Consider the following 20,117-nt stretch of genomic DNA (forward strand, 5'->3'; position numbering starts at 1 on the left):
TTAGCAACTTTTAACATCGTACACTTGGCACTCTTTGTCTTTAAATAGCTGTACTTTTAAAGGCCCAGTCGGGAATAGTAGCACAACAAACAGAATTGATAACAAGAAATGGGAATGGGAAACGTACCCAGTGAAACACACATGCCTCTACTTTCATCTTCCCGTTGTTTACACCAGCTAGAGGCTCTCCATACTATTATGTGGTCGCTGTCTTCATCTTTATCATGGTTTGTTTTTTGGTTTAGATTTGTTTCTTCTGCTACTGCTCGCCTCTGCCACATGGCAGACAGGCTTAAATCAGAAGTTATGCCCACACAGTCGGTCTCATAGCCACCCTGTCATTTAATGGTTACAGCACTGCAACACTGCACACTAGTAATTAAAATGTCACCTTTTGTTTTCTTTTATATAAAGAACTTTATTGGAAAATGGTGATAGTGCTGTTTTCATGGTGGTTTTTACCACTCTGCATTGTACACTACAGATTGTGTCTTTATTACATTTGCCTTGGCTCACTGTCTCTATGAATGGTTCACCGTAATGGCCTAAACAGACTAGAGTCGTTGGATAAACAAGAGTTTAGCAGAGGAGTGGCTGAGTCTGGACAGAGGCGGGGTGGGGTGGAAATGGCAGGTTTTTGTGGTGATTCTAGGTCCATATGTCAGCAATTTGAGGGCATTGTGTACCTTGGCCTAAAACAGAGGCTTCATGATCGATGGAGGGGTGAAAATCTCCCAAGTCTCTGGCGCAGAACACAGGCAAGCACAAGGAAATTGCTTTCAGCTGATAGCTTCATTTTGGTTGACATTTATCAAGTGAATTACCCCTGTTCCTTTCAAATGTTTACTACCAGCACCGCTTTTTGACGTACCACTGCGTGTGTGTTGGCATTTGTGTGCGAACGACAAAGCGATAGAGGTTTGTCTGCGTGAATGTTCTGGTGTGTCCTTTGGCCCTTCCTCGCAAAAATATACAAATCTAAATTGGTTCAGTAAAGTTTTGATTTGATAGTGTAATCTTCCATTTATTGCTGGTGCACTGAGGCAAACATAACCTGCATTACAAACTCTAACCACCCTTAACTCACAGCTGGAACTCAAAAGTTGTATATTTTTACAAAAAGCATCATCTGTCTCTTGTAACAGAAATCCAGAATTTTAGAGAGTATCTTGAACATCTGTTGTGTCCATTTAGCTCAAAGGGTAAAGCATTAAAGAGGAATTTACATGAAAAAAGTATCACTGTTACATACAGTGGTCATAGTATATGCTGGTGGTTCCTGAACTATGTTCTGTCTTGTGTTCCTCCAGAGTGTAATCAAATAAACATAAGTATTCCCCTACTGACCCAGTAAATTGTACTCTGATGGACTATAATTATATTTTTTTCATAAGTAATTAAGTGAGCGTTATGTAATGTTTATCATAGAAAGCACTTATTTTCATGGGATGCTCTGGGCTAGTACTGATATTTAAAATAACAATTTGACCAAATTCTGATACAGATTTTTTTTTTTTTTTTTTGTTAAAATAAATTTGTCAATCACTACCTACTATCAGTGAAATTACATTTCACTTGCCAACAACTGATATCAGCCAGTACCAAGGTTATTATCGTTAACGAAAATGAACGAAATGACAAAAACTAAAATTGAAAAAACATTTTCGTTAACTGAAATAAATAAAAACTCTAATTAAAAGAAAAAAAACGATAACTAACTGAAACTGTATTGTGAGCTTACAAAACTAACTAAAACGTATAAAAATTCTGGATAAAGTTCCCTTCATTTTCGTCTTTGTCAATGTCGGATTGATACCAAATTGATTTATTTCGCTCCAGCAGTTTTAGCTGCAGCACCATAGGACACTACACAGTCTGTCATGTCTGGTCACTGTGGTTTCCAGTCGTCTTCTGGTCCCCACTCTACCTGGAACATACAGACTAAAGCTGGGACAAAGCAGCATAGTCCTGTCTGGGACTTACTTTAGTGATGAGTGGGGTCGGTTTTTTTTGTTTGTTTTTTTTGCACAAAGTGTGTGCCTGAGTGACAGAGTGGAGCTAAATGACAGCGTCAGTGTTGAACTAGCATCCAGGTAAAGACTGGAGAGTTTATCACCATGAAAAGGCCTTCCAAGCCCTGAACTGCACAGTTTAGAAGAGGAGAGAAGAGGAGGAGGAAAACTAATCCAATTACAGAGGTATGGAACCTGTTATAATGTAAAAAAAAAAAAAAAAAAAAAAAAAAAAGAAAAAAACGTTTGATGTTACTAGCTACAGCTAGCTGAACTGAAATGAAGCAAAGTTGGCTAATAATGGAACTGAAGATGATAAATAGATGAGGTATCTGCTAAGGTGTGGTTTACTGCTGCTGAACTGGTTATATATGTTTATAAGTGGCTTATATATGTTTCTGTGCAGTTTACTGCTGGTTAGCTGGTTTATATATGTTTCTATCTGGTTTAACTGCTGGTTAGCTGGTTTATATTTGTTTCTATCTGGTTTAACTGCTGGTTAGCTGGTTTATATATGTTTCTATCTGGTTTAACTGCTGGTTAGCTGGTTTATATATGTTTCTATATGGTTTACTGCTGGCTGCTTTGCGCATCTCCTCTCATGCTTTGTACATCTTTGCATTGTTTTCATGTAAGTGACGTTGTGTATGGATCGCACCCTCCCCAACCTGCTATAGGGAATTTATACATGATAATGTACATGTGTTTGTGTCTCTGCTCAGTCAATGAGCCGCCCTAACCTGACCCCCAAATAAAGTGTCCAGAGTAACCCGCTGATTCGCACCTCCCTAATTTCTTTGAATAGGATGGTGAGGAAGATAAAATATATGAAATAACTAAAACTAATACTAAAACTAAACTAAAATTAGGCATTCAGAAAAAATGATAACTAATAAAAACTAGCAAACCTACTCTAAAAACTAATTAAAACTAACTGAATTAGAGAAAAAAAAAAGTCAAAATTAATTAAAACTGAACTGTAATTAAAAATCCAAAACTATTATAACCTTGGCCAGTACCAGTGTTCACATTATATATTTGTGCATCCCTACAACTTATTATTTCAGCTGTTGATTCCAAAGTGTATTATTATGCTATTATTAAACTATTATTCTAAGTTATCTCTATTTTAAGCCTTGTACTTCATGGCTTTTAGCATCTGCCTGTTACTTTAATCTTCCTATGATTACATTACAACCCTGCTTTTCAAATCAAGCGAGTATGAGTAGATTATTTCAGTTTATTTCATGAATCTATCCAACTTTACAGTCTGCCCCCTCATCTGAATTTAACAAAGTGAACAGGCAAGAATCTTCCATTGAATATTTATTGATTATGTTTGAGCTGGAGACAAGTTCTTTAACTCCAATGCAGTGCATTACTTCTTAAATCTTAAACAACCGTCAGTTTTCTAGAGAGCATATAGATTGGACTGTGTTTCAGTGGAAAAAGGTCATGTGGTCTGATGAGTTTAGATTGACCCTGTTCCAGAGTGAAGAAGGGATTACCCATCATGCCTTGTGCCTACAGTACAAGCCTATGGGGGGAGTGTTATGATCTGGAATTGATTCAGTAGGTCAGGTCGAGGTTAGTTGACTACCTGATTATACTGAATGGCAAGGTTTTTCTTTGTTGATGACACTCACAGATTCAAAGATGACAACACCAGAATTCATCATTTTCACATATGCATTGGTCACCACAGAGTCCAGACTCGGACCCCTTTGACAGTCATAGGGATGTGATGGAGAAGAGTTTACACAGTGGCCCAACTCTCCATCATCAGTAGAAAACTTGGTGAAAAATTAATGCAACTATGGACAGAAATAAATGCCGTAACATTTATTGTGATACTATAAACATTGCATGGTATAACCAATGCAAAAGCATCCTGCGATCAAAGCAATACAATGAACTACTGTGTAACGTGTTATGTACGTTTGCTTAGACTTTGAACCCTTTAGTACAGGGGTGTCAAACTCATTTTAGTTCAGGGGCCACATTCAGCTAAATATGATCTGCAGTGGGCCGGACCAGTAAAATAATAACATAATAATATATAAATAATGTCAACTCCAAACTTTTCTCAAACTTTCTACAAACTATCCTTTCAAAAGATGTGAATTACATGAACAAACTGAAAAAAAATAAGTGTAATTTTAACAATATTATGCCTCAGTTTATCATTTACACATGTACATTATAACTTACAGATCACAGTGGATCTACAAACACACAAAGCATTTAATAACAGGCAGAATCTTGTTAAAGTTGCATTTTCTTCTCTTAAGACATTTCAGGTTGTTCATATTTTTCCAGGTTATTCACATTTTTTGTGAAATTATACTTTATTTTAGTGTAAATACATGAAAATATTTACATTTACAAAGAGAAAAATTTGGAGTTGTCATTATTTCTATGTTATTATGATAGTATTTTACTGGTCTTGCCCACTTGAGATTGAATTGGTCTGAATGTGGAACCTGAACTAAAAGGATTGTTAATATCTTAGTGTAATTTTTGCATTTCACAAATTCCTCCCAAGGGCCGGACTGGACCCTTTGGCGGGCCGGATTTGGCCCCGGGGCCACATGTTTGACACCTGTGCTTTATTAGTTTCACTGTCTTAACATTTATGTCACTTCTTGCTCGCTATTAATGTTTTACATCCATATTTTTTATACAAAACAACTGTTATCATTAGCTTATTATTTCAGTAGTCTGTTAGCTAGCTTCCATCTACAACCTACTGTCACATTTGTATATTACTTTTAGCTTGCTCTATGAATATATATTACAGTTAGATATAGATTTCAGGTTTTATGTACTCTCAACATGTAATCATCTAAGGTCCTCTTCAGTTCTTTTTCATTTTGTTTTGTAAAATCTTTGTTATAGGTACCCCCACCCCCCCCTTCACACCTGCAAAAGTGCTCCTACACACTGCCTGCCATCTGATTCTTTCACTATTATCTAAAAGTGCAAATATAAAGCTCAGATAGCAAACACCAGAATGGAAGCAGATCTTGCATTCATATTGAGATAAAAACTACAAGATTTCTAAAGTGTTGCTCTCCATCCCACTGTCTCCATCCTCAACCCCCCCACCGCCATTCTGAACAATTTCCCTCTTAGCGTTGTTCTACTTCTCAATTTCTCTTTACTTTTGATGCAGATTTCCGTGTTGCATTATTCATCAGCCTTTTGAAGCGATTTCAGAGTAGGTATGGTCCAAAAGTAGTCTGCCAAAAAGACCTGCATTAAACTGTATAGCCATTGTGTGTGTGAGAATACTGTGTTTCTATACTGTGTGTATGTACAGTACGTGTGTGGAGAGAGATGATTCTACCTTTTCTCATGCCTTTGTGCTGCCTGTGATTATACCCTAAACATGAAGCCCTGGTGCTCCTGCTGCGACCAAAGCACCGAGGAGGCCATGGAGCCGGATGGCGGGAGAGCGACCACTTCAGTGTAGACAGTATTGCATCGATGCCATACACACATCTCTTATTCCCTCCTCCTGCTTCTCTCTTCTCTCTCCCTCGCTCTGTTTTTTTCATCACCTCTGGAGTGTAAAGAGCCTCAGAGTGTGAGAAGCCACCCTAAGATCTCATCAAGGATCCAATCAGCGTGTGAATACGAAATGCACTCTCCTCTTGCGATGTGATGATGGGGGGGAACAGACATAGGAGTGAAAATCTCTGCATATGCAAATTGAACTTAAAATTTAAATGGATTTGATGTTCATAAGAGTATCTCTGACCCTTTCAGGGGTGCAGTAACAGGCACATAGGGAAAAGAATATGTGCAGATTAGCCTATTAATATTTATAGATGTAATTGGTGGAGCTGTGTGGCACGAGGCGTTATTGTGCCTGGTGTAATTCAGACCGCATTTAAGCCTAATCCAGGTGGGCACTCTTACTGCCTCTAACAGGGAAATGGCCGGCCATTTTAGGAGGAAGCTGGATATCCTAATAATCAGGTAAACTAATACGGAGTGGTGAGAGTGTTTCCTTCCTGAGCTCTTGGCATGTCAGTCATTCACAGAATTGCCCCTGTCTGGTCTGTGAGCCATTCCAACTCAATGGAACATATGCTCTACCCCCCCCAACAACATGCATTTAAAGAGGACCACACGGGCCCCTTTGGATCGCCTCTGTACCTACAAGGAGGCTCCATAACCATCATATGGACCAACCAGACGTTCCAGCACACACACACACACACCTCCTGTTTCTCAAATCTGAACAAAGCGTTCCACAGTCTAAAGTGGTTAAACTGTCATTTCAAATCGTCTGGACATCGTGATTACCGGCATGGGAGGAATTATATATTTAGCTTTATGTCCATCGCCATTTCCTCCCCCCGCCCTGATCTGAAGTGACTAGTGCCCTCTATATGATCTGAAGTGACTAGTGCCCTCGATATTACTATCTCTGAGGAGTTTAAACCTTCCCCCAGGAGACAAGTGTAATCAAGGGCTGCCAGCAGGGGAGAGGGAGGAAGAGGAGGGAGGAAGAGGACAATGAGACGTGTGGGGTGGCTGATGGTGTAGACCGGTAATGATGGGATAGTGGAGGCAATGACAGTGGACAGTGTACAACTAGATATAACAAAATATTGGCAAAATCGAATCATTTCGGTGTTGCTTTTCATCCTAAATGTCTCTTTTTTAATTGTTTTCATTTTATCTTTTAATGAGGTACTTTGTGACTTGATTAAGAAAAGTGCAATACAAATAAAGGTTATTATTATGTTATTTACAAAAATAACTAAATATCATACTTGGTGCTTTATAAAACAGGTAACCATCAGTATAAACCTAATATAACATGAAACACTATCTTGTTTCCAGGTAAAATTTTCACTTCTTGTACTTTTGATTTGAATGAGAAATTTAGTCTGTGCAACAATATATGCATACTGTTAAGTTTATTTTGTATATTTTGGGCCTTTATTTGACAGTGGATGGTAAAGAGGAGAAAATAAATTAGAACACAGAGAGGACTGAGCAGAAACAAATTCCTTCTCAGTAACCACTCGACTACACATCTACTCTTAAAAAAATATATAAATACAGTGAAATCAAGTAACACATCTTTAAATGAGATTTCCCCCGTTTAATTTTTGATCTCTTTTCTAAAACAAATTCATTTGTTTCAAGTTGGCATTTTCTGCAAAATAGTCTGTGTCTTGGTACAAAATCAAATTCTGAATACAAACCCAAATCAAGAAACAAACTCGATTTTTTCATTGAAATCATTTGTATTGATATATGGTTAAATAATGAAAACACTGGCAGTTTCTCACATATCGGAAGAAGATTTATAAGACACATAATATAATATAATTGCCAAAATAACTCAGTAAGAACATTTACTCCACCTTTCTTTTTTTGCAAAGTACTGGCTGAGATAATTTACTTCCCACATGAATTAATATGTAAATAAGCGAAAGACAATCCACACATAAGAATGAACATTAATAATAGCACAAGTAAAAGTAAGCATGAACCTATATGATATATGACATGCTGCTCTTTTTGGCTTCTATTTTATTCGGAAAAAAATCAAATATTTTTCTTCAATTCTTTTGCCAAGACAGTCCCCTAAAACAACTTTGTGTCCATACAAATCCATACCGCGCCCCAGGCTTCAGTAACTCATCCATCCTGAAGAGATTCATCCATCCTCAATAACGTCATAGTTTGCTCATAAATAAAAGTGACCGTTAGGAGAGCAGATGAACGCAGCCAACGGATTGGACAGGAAGCCTGTTAATCTGCAATCCAATCCGGCCAAAGTCTAGTGAAACCCGGCTCAGCTTGGCTGACCGAGGCCTGAAAGGAAGGAAGTGAAGGACTCAGGAAGCAGCGTTCAGAGCTTTCACCAATCATATCCATCACAGTGCACGGTGATGGAAGCATGTGTGTGCATGTGCGTGTGTGTGTGTGTCCCTGTTTCACCAGTCATATCCATCACAGTGCTCTGTCTCCAGGACTGGGCAAAAGAACTAGAGAGTCATTAGAGGGCTGGGCTGCAGGCTGCAGCGCTGCACTTTAACTAAACATCTTTTCCATAAAATAAATGCTTCCAGGTTACTGTGGGTCCTGGAGAACCCAGGTCGCCTCGCTTTTGCTGCCACTCATCTGATCCCAATTACCAGACTATGGATACAGATTGGAGTCGTGTGTTAGACTCCAGTGAGGACCAAAATGGACTGCACAACCAAAATGTGGCATCTTTTTTCCTTTAATCAACATATTATCACCTCATAACCCCACCATGTCCCATCTTCACTGTCACCTATCAATACATACACACTGTGAATAAAACTAGAACGTATCAACAATTTATAAAACTGTATTACTTTTCCTGTGAAGGAGTTTAATCCACTTGCAGGGTTTATACTTAGCCTCAAGGTATTTTAGATGGGCAAAAAACCAAGGCAGAGTTAAACCTTTGACTCTTCTATAATTCACATCACTGCCTAACTCATATTTGCAGTTCTGTTGCTATCTTATCACATATCTACTCAACCTTTATCATATAATGTCCAATGCTTGTACATGTCATGACAGACTTCAGGTAATAGGTTCAGTGTCACAGAATGCCATAATACACCATATTTTGTAGATTAAGCAAAAAAAAAAAAAAAAAAAAAGCACACAAACATTATTTTGGCACAGGAAGATACAGCATCTTTGCAACTGTAGGAGCTCATTGACCTTTAATTTTGACCTGTTATTTAAAGTAGATACAACCACACACTGACACACTTTACATAATATTAAAAATACCTTGAGTGTATTTTTATTTTCACTCTGTATTAAGCGCTTTTACTCCAGTTGTGTTGAATGCACAAAGGTAACCTGACCTAGAAACAGAGGAAGAGTCGATCATGGTGATATATATGTGCTTGGGCATGCAGGCGTATTTGTGCAGACATAGCGTGCATTTACATCCATACATTATTGAATAATTGTTTCCTGATGCTTCTCTCTTCCTTAGAATATTAATTACCAAATGCTGAAACCACCACTTTGGTCTGCTAAGTTGAGGTTGAAAAGGAAGTGGGCCGAGCTTGTAGGAGATGGTCCTTTTTTTGATGGGGTGAACTCTTTGTACATGTTTGGTGTGAAGCTCTACTGGGGGCAAGAAGGGGGAAGGGAATATTGTCTGCTATGTTTGAGGGTAAGTTTGGGTTTTTTTGTTTGTTTTTTGACTGAACAGATGATATAAAATTTTTTTTACTGATTTCAAGAAGATGTAGTGTCTGACCATTTGCAGCTTGGAATGATAAGGAACTGATAAAAATAATGCATATAAAGTCAGCACTGTGGTGGGTGTGGTGTTATTATGACGAGGTTGAAACTGAGTATCATTATTGTGACATTATTGTGAAAAGAATATTGTGGAATAAATGTTTACCTTTCATGCAGTGTCTTGTGTTGAATTTATTGGAAAAATTGTGTAGTTTCAGAATATAACATCAAAAAATGTGTATCACTTGTCCTTGTGTGACTTTTTGCATGATGTTTGCTGAAAAGTGGGCAAAAATTACCCTTTTTCAGTGACAAATAATTTGAAAACCCATATTATTCCTTTTGCTGCTTGCAAATTTTCATTGAATTTGCTTACTTTTAACCTTAGAAGAGCTTATGGCATGGCCTTTTGAATGAGTATCAGTTTCAGTGATTTCAGTTCAAAGTCAATGACGTCATATCAGTCAGTTCCTCAGAAGACGTCCTGTGACAATTTTGTTTGGATTTTTTGGCTTCTAGGTAAGAATTGGACTTATAATTCTTTATGTAGAGTTGATATTATCATAAATCTGTATGTATTATACACCATTCTCTTTCTTTTTCTGTTGTGAATAAAGCATTACCCAACAATTAAGTATATTCTAATATTAGATCAGTAAAATCATTACTTTTACTAACCCTACCCCCATCAGTTTTTAGTTTGTGAAAAAATACATACCATTGTAAAAAACAAAACTTGCATTCATTCAATTTTCAATATCTAGCCTCCAAAATTTACTCAATTATGCCCACCTACATGGGCTACAATTAGTTCATATTATTTAGGCCCATTTCCTAAAGTGAGATCAAGTTTTTTTTTTTACAACCAAATTTTCATATTCGTTTTTGAAACTGCCCACCAATTTGTTAGATTTTGACTTACTCTGTCAATGATGAAGCCAATTTAACCAGCCAGAGTCACTTTAGGAAGGCTTCTACATATCAATTTATGGTAAAACTAATAAAACAACTCTTACACATGTTATGGAGTAATGCCTAATTGATGTATTTTATTTTTAATTTCAGACTGACTGAACAGGGCTAAGATGCCAAGACGAAAGCCATCCAGGGGTGGAGGAAGGAAGGCCTCCTGGGGAGTATTATTATTTGTGTATTATGAGCAGAAGTACATGTTATGTTTGATTTTTGACAGAAATTAAATGGTTAATTCAAGTTGTCCATAGGCCAAATTTCACGTTTTTTTTTTTTGTTTCAACCTTGTGTCAATAAAGGCTCAGTGATTTGAAAACTACAAAAGATTTTGCATAAATGATTTCAGATTCAGATTCCTGAGATAATTTGACCCTAAACTGATATATTTTCAGTCCAAAACCAAGAACTTGAATTTTTGCCCTAAATGTCACTAAAATGCAACTTAAACCTTGAACCTTGTCATATGTGGCTCTGTTTTGGTCTGGGTGCTCATATAGATGTCTGCACTGTTGAAGAATAGAGAAAACCATTTTTATTTTAACATTTATTCCATCACCTGCTCATCGCTCGTCTCCAACATCACAAAAAATATATATAAAGTCATTTACAAATAATCCAGACCAGTTTTTTCTGTTCCGCACCTGAAACTGACAACAAGAAAAGACAATAAGGAAAGACAGAAGAAAAATATACCCCTGAGGAGTCTCAAAATGTCCAAAATAGCTTTTTTATGCTCCGTCAAAAACACTTTGGATATGATCTTCTCATTCTGGAAAAGGGTAACATCTGTGCACTTACTCCAAACCACAAATGTTTATCAGTGACAATCATCTCTTGAATTTTCCTCAGGTCAGACTCTTTGAACTCTGAATCGTACTGCCAGTGGCTTTCTATCAGCCTTTCTCTGATACTGTACATGCTCAGAGTTCACAGGCACAAAGCAAAGGAGGACAGCGCCATCTAGTGAAACTATGATGTAGGCACTGAGGGCATGAGGAAATGATGGAGGTAATGAGAAAGTTTAAAAATGAGCATTAATAATAAACTGCTCTGTATAGTGAGATGGAGGGATACAATGGTTTTCACTTTCACTTGTACAATACATGGAGCAGAAGTGGTTGTTACACCAATGAGTTTAATTTTTTGAGATATATAATATTTTCAATTATTTACAAATAAAAATTTGGATTAAAAGTCAGTCATTCAAAACATTCCTTAACATACCTGAGAAATCCCCACTGGAAAGTCAATTATGTAATACAAGTCATACTACAACTACTATCACTACTACTACTACTATAATTCTACTACTATTACTACTACTACTACTATAATTCTTCTACTACTACTACTACTACTACTACTACTACTACTAAAACTACTACTGCTACTACAATTCTACTACTACTACTACTACTACTACTACTACTACTATAATTGTACCACTACTACTACTATTACTACTACTGCTACTAAAACTACTACTGCTACTATACTACTACTACTACTACTATAATTGTATTACTACTACTACTACTACTACTACTACTACTGCTACTACAATTCTACTACTTCTATTACTAGTACTAAAACTACTACTGCTACTATAATTCTACTACTACTACTACTACTGCTACTACTACTACTACTACTACTACTACTACTAGTTCTACTACTAAAACTACTACTGCTACTACAATTCTCCTACTACTACTACTACTACTACTACTACTACTACTACTACTACTAAAACTACTACTGCTACCATAATTCTTCTACTACTACTACTACTACTACTACTACTACTACTACTACTACTACTACTACTACTACTACTAAAACTACTACTGCTACTATAATTCTACTACTGCTACCACTACTACTACTGCTATAATACTACTACTGCTGCTACTACTACTACTACTACTACTAAAATAACTACTACTACTGTAATACTACTACTGCTACTACTACTACTACTAAAACAACTACTACTACTATAATACTACCACTGCTACTATTACTACTACTACTACTACTACTACTACTAAAACAACTGCTACTACTATAATACTACTGCTACTACTACTAGTGTTATGATGATGATGATGATGACTGGTTAGTACTACTACTAACCAGTCATCATCATCATTATCATCATCATCATCATTATAAGAGCATCCCAGATCGGACTCCCATTTTTGCTTTGTTAGAGGTTTCTTGTATGTAAAAACATTTTTAATAAAAAATTTTGTATATCGTTACCCTCTTAAAATAGTGGCCAATGTCATAATTTTCAATTCAAAAAAAAAAAAAAAAAAAAAACTGAACCAAATACATGAGTTTATGATTTTTTTAAATTTGGTTGGTTGGTTGATTGGTTGGCTGTTTTTGTTTGTTTGTTTGTTTGTTTGTTTTTAGAAAAACCTTACAATTATGACTTAAGCCATCATTTCAAGTAGGTGACAATCTACAAAATCCTTAGTAATAATGTTTTTAATGAATAATGAAGCAAAAATGGGAAGCAGATCTTGGGTGTTCTTATGACGATGACTAGTTTACTCTTCTAGAAAAATCACAAACTTTATTGATATCCACCAAACATAGCCATAAAAACTTTTAGTACACGAGATAAGACAGAACTGCCACATCAGGGTGTATAAAATAATAAATAACAAGATAAAATAATAATATAACATATATAATATGTATTACACTCCTCACAGATAAGGTTAATGGTGTAATATGTCTGATGGGACTTTTCAACAAATGCTATGGGACTATACAGACCTAGAAAACTTTGGAAATTTGTTATTGTGACAGTTGTGGTTCTGGTTACTTGCTGAGGTCAGCTCCTTGAACATGACACATCATAGGAAATATTTAATTTGGGTGCAAACAGTGCAGAAAAAATGTATTCTTACTGGAAGTTTGGGGAATCACACAAAAGAAAATATTCAGTCAGTAAACTTCTGACTTACTGGACTCATGAGAAAATATTCTATTCTGCTCAGGAACCCTTTTTGAACATCCTACCGAAACTGCCTTTAATGATCAATTCAACACTTAACTATATGGAAAATATTATTTTATTTTGAAGTATATCTGTTTTGATTTGTGTTTCCCCTTTTTTAAATTATTGTCTAATGTTATACAGTATACAATGATTGAGACTGATTTAACTAATGACCAAATGGAGGGTGGGGGATGAATGGGTGTAGAGTTATTGCACTAAGTGATAGGATTCATTTAGTGTTTTTTAAAATGATGAATGGAATGTACTGGTTCTGTGCATATTATATTTGCACACTGTTATTCACCTTCCCCATAGCATATCTTTACAAAACAGAACACACACACTCTACACACTTAATGTATTCTCTTATTCTGTTCTTTAAAGTAAAGAATTGAATATATTGAATTTATGCTCATCTTTTGTGGTAAATTTGTGAGAAAAGAAAAAAGTATGTGGGGGGGGTTTCTTTTACTGTATGAAAGACATGTTAAATGTTTGTTCTTTTCACATCAATAGAGACAAATGCTCAATGATTTCCGCAAACCCCTAGATAACACACTTCTCAGTTCACATACAGACAACTTCTCTTCCCCGCATTACTGTACATCGAACAGTATTTCTTGCAAAATAATGCAACGCCTTTTGTATTTCCCCTTGTCAAGATTTCACAACTTACTGTTTGCTGTTTGTTCATAACCTGTTTGATACTGTATCATCAATGTTCCAGTCAATCCATTATATTACACTGATTTTTCTACACTGTAAAATATGACAAGTTGATCTTACTTAATCCAATCTAGGAAACTGGTTGCACTCAAAAAAGGCAAGTAAACATGATCATTAGTCTTAAGTTTAGTTTAGTTCATATCTACTCTATAAGTTTATTTAATTTACTCAGAAATATCAAGTATAATTAAATTGATCTTTCGAAGTGTAACCATCTTAAACAACTGAAGAAAGCACTACAAAGAATGATTAGTTTGCAGAGTTATTTTTTATTCAAACATAATATAACAGCAACACACATTCATGTAAACAGTACATATGGGTGATTTTATGCATTAGGCAAGAACAGAGGTAGAAAAGGAAGTGAAGGGAATAGGACTTTTAAATAGTTTTAATCTAAGTTGCAATGGATCTCTATTGGGTTTTGGGTTTTTTTTATTCACAAGAGGCTCTCATCTTAAGAGATGAGAGAGGAAGGACTTCCCCAAGGTACAGACCAATAAATTGAGAAAATGTACACTCACAGTCAATGAAAACTTTGTGACCATATTTTTCAACATAATTTTTATTTTGAAACCCTAAGATGGAATTTTTTCATATGAATCATTTGTTTAGGATATTGGCATCCAGAAACAAAAATCTAAAGTTTCAAGAATAATTTCAAAACAAAAAACTTAACAAAAGAAAATGGCACTTGCCAAACACAAAGTCACAACAGTCAATACCAGGTATGGCCTCCGTTTGCTTCAATGCAGGCGGTCTATCGTCAGCAGAGCCTGTCATGTTGTGACGTTCAACCAGGTTTGTGATTGTGGGTTGGGAACAGCCCATACATAGGCCTGGATATATCACTGGAGCTCAAACCGGCCTCCACCATACCCAGTGCCCGGAGACGTTCACGTGATAGACGTGGCATGATGCCGTTCACTGGACTAACAATGGTGGCCTTTTTTAGGCCTTTCTATAGGCCTTCAAAACCAATCCTCAAATTGTGCAGATACCCACTGAGTATTGCTCAATGTGTATTTGGTCCACTTTTGCAAAGAGACCAACCCAAGTGCAATGAACCGTGACAACATGACAACTCATCATTATCTCAACTACCCAAGCACTAAGTCATGAAAAAATCCACAGTGAATAATTACAACCCCCCTACAAGTAGAAATATGCAGACATTTCTACCTCAAAGTTTCTATTGACTGTCAGTATAGGATTTCCTCACTAGAATGAGCAAGGTCACTTGATTCACATTGTGTTAAAATGGCCGCTCCAAGAACAGGTGTTGCGGCTGCTGACACCTTTCAACCACATTGGAGGAAGAGCTTAAACACACCTGTGGAGCTGGATTGCTCTATGAAACTTAAAGTAAGGAACCTTGACATAAGCAGCGGTTGAAATCAGTGTGTTTGTGCACGGTACACCACAACACTGTGGCATGTGTTTGTTTACTTCTGGGGTTTTTGAGAATCCTAACGCTTCTTTCTGTGTAAAATTACCCTCCATGTTGCCACTTCAGTGTTAGTCTCCTGCTCATCAAAAGTCACTAAGCGCCTCGAGTCTTCTTCTTCTTCTGTGGCATTTTTGACGGTTAGCAAACCTCCTTAAAGGTGCTGAAAGAAATAAGATAAGACAAGACGAGATAAGATAAGATAAGATAAGATAAGATAAGATAAGATAAGATAAGATAAGATAAGATAAGATAAGATAAGATAAGATAAGATAAGCCTTTATTAGTCCCACAAGGGGAAATTCCAGAATTATCAATGCCAAAAATTTATGCCACCAACTGGACTGGAGTGTGACTCAAGAGGGTGTTCAATACATGAGCATAAAGTTTCAAGTCTAGTTTTAGTTAAATAAACAAGATAGTGAGAAATAAGTAAAGTATGCTAATATGATTTAAGTAACTACAAGTATTACCTTTTAGAGTGCACAGTAAAAATGTGAAATATGTTGATTTAAGTCAAATGAGAAACACTGGTGAAACATCCTCTGGAGCAAAAATCTGTCAACTAAAGCAACTGAAACTGTCCAGAAATATCCCTTTAAACAGGGGTCAATGCGGGTGATGACTAAAAAAAAAAAGTTAAATATTTATTTCCCTCTTTGTTTACTGGCAGACTTCATGACTAACTCATTTTTTCACGTATTCAGATCAACTCAGATGTAACAAAAGCACAGGAATACCGATAGCATATTGAGTAGCTACGATTTATGGATTTATTACACCTATCTATGGGTTTTTAGAAATGATCTGATGTACTGATTCTTACATACCTCAGTAACATAAATTGGAAAATAAATGTCAAAAGTGCTGGTTAGCTGATGTTTTAAATATATATATACGATCAATGGTATTACATCATTATTGGTTTATGTACATTTATACAATAGATTTATAAATCTTCCTGTAGAGAGTAAAATGAAAGTATTGTAATGTGCAGACAGTCTTTTGAAGTAGATCTGGTAGCTCTGAGACAAACATTCCTTTTGAGTAAAACCATTCTCTCATTAATTCTCACAATTTCACATTTTGACCCAAAACTGTATCTTGGAACCTACAGCCAACCAACATTTTTACTTAATTTTCCTTTGTTAGTGACTCAAATTAGGTAAATTATCGTCATTTTTATTCTGGAGGCATTTACTTGTTATTAAAACAGGTGAGTAAAGCTGTAAATCTCAGCAAATTACTATTATGAGGATGTCTTTCATACTGCTTTCCAACCAACCTCCCCAGGAAATGTATGATTTGTGCCTGAGAACAAAATAATATAAATTATAATCCACTACAATTATGGATTTGTTTTCAGACCTTAGTCTTCTTTACTCTTCCTAAAACAAATGCCACAGTATTAAAGCATCAGTACTGTACTTTACTGTTTTATAAAACCTGAATGTGCATAAATATTAAAAACAGCAATTGTTTACTTAAATATCATTGTGTTGCGCATAAAAAAGTTTCTAGTAGACCCACTATAGATAGATTTCCATCATACATCTACAGTATTAAGATATTCAAGTTGTGAAGGTGTTATAAAAATGTGTCTGTAATTGTAGAGACCTTAAATACATATTCTGTACAGTCTGGTGTTTATCAGGTAGCTGCCACATCTTATCATTTATCCACAGTTAAATGCAATTACATTGCAATTAATCCAAAAAATAAAAAATAAATTAAACCAGCCTTTATGAATAAGTGGAACAAAGGTATGGTTTTACTCAATTCAATACAATACAATTGTAGCATTGAAGTAACCCAGCTAGAGGCATTTTGTGACTGTAACCTGATTTTTTACAAGTTCAACCTAAAAAAAAAAAAAAAAAAAAAAAATTCTGAGATAATAGCTGCTTAAAAATGTTTGTCAGTCTGAACTCTTTCATGCATAGTGGTCACTACAGTGGACAGCCATTCAAAGCTGTTCTCTTGTATATTCATGGTTTTGTTGTTTTAGTTCCATATCAGCCAACACAGTGGACACTTGTACATCATCCAATACACTGCAATTCATTCCTGTAACTTTGCTGTTCTTGATAAACCTGATCAGTAGTAACATGTTTGAGTGTAAATCAATTGCTTGCTATTGCTATTAAACTACAATCAACAGTTTTTGTTTTGTTTTTGTTTTGTCTTTAAACATTTTTTTTTCATAATATCTCCACGAAGTGAGTAGTGACTATTATTAGATTATGTTAAAATGTGAGAAAACAGCAGATTAGCAGCATCAAAAATGTTTTTATTTCATAGTTTTCACACAATATATCTGTAAATACATGTTATGAAGCTTGAGTGGACATTTTTGGAACTCCATGAAAAATAGGTTCATAAAAATATTTTCAATCGCATTGTTTTTTTCATGCCCAAAGATGAATAAAAACACTCAGGAAATAAATATTTATTAAGGATCTCATAATTCATGCATGAAAGGGTTAATATTAAAGTCTTAATTTTAATGTGTTGCTACAGAATGCTTTTTGTCCCATAGTACTACAATGTGTAAGTGTGTATATAGCACAAAGGCTTTGTTGCTGCATCTCTTAAACATTAACATAACCCTTTACCTGCATGAGGCTAATTGCTGTGATAAAGTTTTTCTGGTTATGCCTTCAGGGACTCAAAGTGTCCTCTAATTTCATGTTATGGACCATAGCATATAATTGTATAATACATAACTCTCTACAGGGTGTATATCAAAGTTACTTTTTCATTTATGCTGACTCAAAATCATACTGAGAGTGAAACAAAGGAAATATCAACATCTGGATGATTGCTGAGAATTTATTTTTTTGCTAAAGCCAGCAGCAGTAGCAGCAGCGATGCATGCAAAATCTGTTCTGTAGAGAAGACGAACATACATTGTAGACTTCATTTATTCTGTTATCTTGTTTTGGTTAAGGTAAATAATCAACCACATGTCTGAATGCACGCTTACTTGTAAATGCTCATAGTTTTCACATTAAAAGAGTAGCAACTGTTGTTTAAATAGATTTTTGTAATGACAAGTATTTTAGGGTATCCTAAAACGAACAAACATTTACAGTATAATCTGACATGAAGAGCCAGCTACATTCATGAAACAACACATAATCAGTATTTAGTGAAACTTTGTTCCTGATCCATAGGAAAAAAATGAGAGAGAGAGAGGCTTGATATAATAAAACAACATGCTGACTGAATAAAAATTACATTTTCTCCTACATTGTCTTAGATGCATCAGTTAACAGAGACTGCAGAACATGCAGAAATAAAAGGACTGATACGTATGTGTTATAGTTGACAAATGTTACTGGAATCAGCGAGAACCACTGCCAGGAACCTTTGACTCACTTCCCTTTTTATCAATAGTTCACAGAAGCTGCTGCTGCTTTGTCTGACCCTCTAATGAGGTTTCATTTTGTCATGGAGCGAGGCAGAACAGAAACAGAAACAAATGCAATCATATCTGAACTGTAAGAAATAAAACATACAAAAAAAAAAAAAAGAGAGAGAGAGCGCAGTAAATACGGAACAGTTGCACAGGGGTCAAAGAGGCAGAGTGATGTATCGAGAAGTCAGGTCCTGGTGGGAGAAGAACTGGTTTGAAAAGACGAAACCACCTCCAACATGGTTCTTTTCATTCTTCTCTCTCAATCTATAGCCTTATAACTATTTATGACAACACTGAATGCTTTAGTCTACATAAAATATCAAAAAATAAGTATAAAATTAAAAAATAATAATAAAAAATTATTAACTCAAACAAATGATTCCTTTTTCCTGGTATTTTTAAACAGCACAGATGTGCCATGTCACTGTCAGCTGTCTTTAAAATCTGATCTCATGATCTGATCACAAGCTGAGTTCACACTTCCACCCTTAGGGATCATTTGTCAGCAGATCTCACTTTGCAAATACAAATAAGAACACTCATGCAGTTGAAAACATAGCTCAACCTTTCATTTCCTGCAGTATTTTGCAAGTAGCCGAAGCTGGCCAAAATGCATCATAAATAAACCATCAGATGAATGAAGGTGTTGTCTTGTTCAGTCAATTCAGCCAATAGCCATCAAACATTTAAGACCATTCCTTTTATTACCCCTGAAGGAGAGGCAAGGGGTATTGTTGGTTCGGTTTGTGTATTCCTTTGTTAACATGCTAGCAGCAGAACTTTTGGTTGAATTTATACCAAATTGGGTTTATAGATTGCCAGTGACCCCAAATAGATGTGAGTACATTTTGGGAAAAATAGGTCAAAGTTCAAATTTTTTATGGATTTTTTAAGTCTTTTTTTCTCCCATTTACTTATAATGGGCAAAATTTCACGTCTATAAAAACATCAATTTTATTTCAATCTATTTCAAACTTGGTGCATGTATAGAGGCAACTGATATGCTCACATCAGCACACTCATAAACATGATGACATCAGCTGGTCGATGCCAAAATAAGCTACAATACGTGTGAGGGGTGGGGTTTGTTGTGTCTGGCACCACTTATTTTTTATTGATTTGCAGAAAGAGGTGCAGTACTTGACATAGATCTTTTCCAGTATGAATCACTAGTACAGTATTTTAGGAGACTCAGTCCCTCTGAGGACTGATTCAACTGGTCAACAGTGTGGCCACCTCTGTGACCACATCTTGCAC

This window comes from Sphaeramia orbicularis, chromosome 12, assembly GCF_902148855.1.
Source record: "Sphaeramia orbicularis chromosome 12, fSphaOr1.1, whole genome shotgun sequence".
Lineage (NCBI taxonomy): Eukaryota > Metazoa > Chordata > Actinopteri > Kurtiformes > Apogonidae > Sphaeramia > Sphaeramia orbicularis.